Below are 4,508 nucleotides of genomic sequence, written 5' to 3'. Positions count from 1 at the left end.
GCGTGGGGTGTGTCTGTGGTGTGCACAATGTGTTGCTTGTGTGGTGTGCGGGGGCGTGTGTGTGTGTTGTGTACGGGTGCCAGGTGTGTGTGTGGGGGGCGCGCGGGGGCAGACACACACACAGTCATGCAAAGGACAACACAGTCAGAGAGAGAGAGAGAGAGAGAGACAGACACACACACACACACACAGAGACAGAATCGGGGATGCGTGCCTTTGGGTGGTGCGGTCAGAGACACAGAGTCAGGCCAAAAACAACCAACACGCATGGACACCCTCCTGAACATTTGGCTGGGCTTGTGTTTTTCTGAGCTCATCACCTCCGTTGATCAAGACCACTCCCATGAAACGTGAATCTGCCACCCTCCCCTCAAACACCATCCAGCCACTTGTCTTTGGCAGGCAGACCGGGGAGTGTGTTCCGAGTTGGCGGGCAGGCGGTTGGGTGTCACCAGGAGAGCTTCGATCCTTGCCGTTCTGGCTCTGAACCTGACCGGAGTGAGTGGATCCGGGTGATCTCTCGTGTCTTTGTTTGAAACTCTTGGCGGGAGAAGGGAGATCCCCCCCATGCCAAGTGACAAGGCCAAAAAGGAGGAAAAGCCCATTCCACTTGAGTCCAAACACCTGCTCTCCCAATCAAGCAAGTTTCTTGAACTGGCTAGCCGTCCACCCTCCCCCGTGACCTCTGGCCCAAGGTGCCCCTCCCACGCAGCCTCCTTCCACAGCCCGAGGGCATTCATTCAAGAGTTGGGGCGGGCGGCCCGGCGGACCGCCCCCCGCCGGACCATCTAAAAGAGCAACTGACAGGCAGCTGTCGAGAGAGCCGGCGGCCGCAGCACGGGAGCTCCCGGGGGCGACCGGCGGGGACTCGTTGCCAGACAGGGTCCGTCCTAGTGCTCATTTCTACGCTCAGTCACCGACGCGGACAGGAGAACGGGACGCGACAACACTTCTGCAGAAAGTCCCTGGGTGAGGTACGACGACCGGACGGACGGGAGGAGAGGGGACGGGAGGGAGAAAGATTCTTGACTTCCCACCCACGGGGCAGCGGAATGCTCTCCCATCAGAGGGGGACCGCAGGCCAATGTCAGGCGGCGCGAGCACCCGCGCCGAGAAATACCTCGCCGTCACCCCGGTCCCTGTCACCACCTTTCAGCATACCAGGAGAAACACCTTTTGTGACCCCGACGACGGCTCTTTTGGGAAAAGCCCCGTACAGCAACAGGACAAACAAAAGACGCACGCACGCACGCACGCGCGCGCGCGCACACACACACACACACACACACACACACACACACCCCTTCATATTGAAGGTACCCCTGTGTGTGTGTGTGCGCGCATGGTGTGTGCAAAACAAAAGACGCACACAACATGCACACCCCCCCACCCCTTCATGTTGAAAGTACCCCTCCGTATTATGGCAGTGAAACAAAAAGGAAAGGCACACACCCATCACCCACATAACCGCAACGAGAAAACTCAACGCATCTTAAAAAGAAAACGCAAATGCCAGAGAACGGGTCGTACTGGCGACTCCGGCCGCCAAGGTCAATGCGACCCGGGAACGCAAGGCCATACAACAGCCCATTACGACAAAGCCAAGCAAAGCCGGGCCAGCTGGTCGACCCGCCGCTCCCTCGGCCCAGAGGCCAAGTGGGGCCCCGGCCCGCTGGTCGACCCGGAGCTCCGGCGGCCCGGCGTCCAAGTGGGCCACGCCACACACGCCATCACCCCGGTCCCTATCACCCCCTTTCCACGTACCAGGAGAAACCCCTTTTGTGACCCCGACGACGGCTCTTTTGGGAAAAGCACCGTACAGCAACAGCACAAACAAAAGACGCACACACCATGTGCGCACACACACACACACGCACACGCACACCTTCATGTTGAAGGTACCCCTGTGTGTGTGTGTGTGTGTGTGTGTGCGTGCGCGCGTGCGTGCATGGTGTGTGCAAAACAAAAGACGCACACCCCATGCGCGCGCGCGCGCACACACACACATACACCCCCCTTCATGTTGAAAGTACCCCTCCATATTATGGCAGTGAAACAAAAAGGAAAGGCACACACCCATCACCCACATAACCGCAATGAAAAAACTCAACGCATCTTAAAAAGAAAACGCAAATGCCAGAGAACGGGTCGTACTGGCGACTCCGGCCGCCAAAGTCAATGCGACCCGGGAACGCAAGGCCATACAACAGCCCATTGCGACAAAGCCAAGCAAAGCCGGGCCAGCTGGTCGGCCCGCCGCTCCCTCGGCCCAGAGGCCAAGTGGGGCCCCGGCCCGCTGGTCGACCCGGAGCTCCGGCGGCCCGGCGTCCAAGTGGGCCACGCCACACACGCCATCACCCCGGTCCCTATCACCCCCTTTCCACGTACCAGGAGAAACCCCTTTTGTGACCCCGACGACGGCTCTTTTGGGAAAAGCACCGTACAGCAACAGCACAAACAAAAGACGCACACACCATGTGCGCGCACACACACACGCACACGCACACACACACACACCTTCATGTTGAAGGTACCCCTGTGTGTGTGTGTGTGTGTGTGTGTGTGTGCGCGCGCGTGCGTGCATGGTGTGTGCAAAACAAAAGACGCACACCCCATGCGCGCGCGCGCGCGCACACACACACATACACCCCCCTTCATGTTGAAAGTACCCCTCCATATTATGGCAGTGAAACAAAAAGGAAAGGCACACACCCATCACCCACATAACCGCAAGGAAAAAACTCAACGCATCTTAAAAAGAAAACGCAAATGCCAGAGAACGGGTCGTACCGGCGACTCCGGCCGCCAAAGTCAATGCGACCCGGGAACGCAAGGTCATACAACAGCCCATTGAGACGAAGCCAAGCAAAGCCGGGCCAGCTGGTCGACCCGCCGCTCCCTCGGCCCGGAGGCCAAGTGGGCCGCGGCCGGCTGGTCGACCCGGAGCTCCGGCGGCCCGGCGTCCAAGTGGGCCACGCCACACACGCCATCACCCCCGTCCCTATCACCACCTTTCAACATACCAGGAGAAACCCCCTTTGTGACCCCGATGACGGCTCTTTTGGGAAAAGCACCGTACAGCAACAGGACAAACAAAAGACGCACACACCATGTACACACACACACACACACACCCCTTCATGTTGAAGGTACCCCTGTGTGTGTGTGCGCGTGCGTGCATGGTGTGTGCGAAACAAAAGGCGCGCACACACAGACACACACATACACCCCCCCCTTCATGTTGAAAGTACCCCTCCGTATTATGGCAGTGAAACGAAGAGGAAAGGCACACACCCATCACCCACATAACCGCAATGAAAAAACTCAACGCATCTTAAAAAGAAAACGCAAAAGCCAGGGAACGGGTCGTACTGGCGACTCTGCCCGCCGAGGTCAATTTGGCCCGGGAACACAAAACCATACAACAACCCATTGGGACGAAGCCAGGCAAAGCCGGGCCAGCTGGTCGACCCGCCGCCTCCTCGACCCGGAGCTCCCTCGGCGCGGCGCCCAAGTGGGCCGCGGCCGGCTGGTCGACCCGGAGCTCTCTCGGCACGGCGCCCAAGTGGGCCCCGGCCCGGCGTCCAAGTGGGCCACGCCACACACGCCACCACCCCCGTCCCTATCACCACCTTTCAGCATACCAGGAGAAACCCCTTTTGTGACCCCGACGACGGCTCTTTTGGGAAAAGCACCGTACAGCAACAGGAGAAACGAAAGACGCACATACCATGTACACACACACACACACACACACACACACACACACACACACACACACCCCTTCATGTTGAAAGTACCCCTACACACGCACGCACGCACGCACACACGCACACACGCACACGCACACGCACACGCACACACCCTCCATGTTGAAAGTACCCCTCCGTATTATGGCAGTGAAACGAAAAGGAAAGGCACACACCCATCACCCACATAACCGCAATGAAAAAACTCAACGCATCTTAAAAAGAAAACGCAAAAGCCAGGGAACGGGTCGTACTGACGACTCCGGCCGCCGAGGTCAATTCGGCCCGGGAACACAAGACCATAGAAGAGTCCATTGGGACGAAGCCAAGCAAAGCCGGGCCAGCTGGTCGACCCGCCGCTCCCTCGACCCGGAGCTCCCTCGGCCCAGAGGCCAAGCGGACCCCGGCCGGCTGGTCGACCCGGAGCTCCCTCGGCGCGGCGCCCAAGCGGGCCCCGGCCGGCTGGTCGACGCGGAGCTCCGTCGGCCCAGAGGCCAAGTGCGCCCCGGCCCGCTGGCCGACCCGGAGCTCCCTCGGCCCAGAGGCCAAGTGCGCCCCGGCCCGCTGGCCGACGCGGAGCTCCCTCGGCCCAGAGGCCAAGTGCGCCCCGGCCCGCTGGTCGACCGGGAGCTCCCTCGGCCCAGAGGCCAAGTGCGCCCCGGCCGGCTGGTCGACCGGGAGCTCCCTCGGCCCAGAGGCCAAGTGCGCCCCGGCCCGCTGGTCGACCCGGAGCTCCCTCGGCCCAGAGGCCAAGTGCGC

Source organism: Cervus canadensis, chromosome 3, assembly GCF_019320065.1.
Source record: "Cervus canadensis isolate Bull #8, Minnesota chromosome 3, ASM1932006v1, whole genome shotgun sequence".
NCBI lineage: Eukaryota > Metazoa > Chordata > Mammalia > Artiodactyla > Cervidae > Cervus > Cervus canadensis.
The sequence above is the reverse complement of the archived record's forward strand: the minus strand, read 5'-3'. Positions refer to the sequence as shown.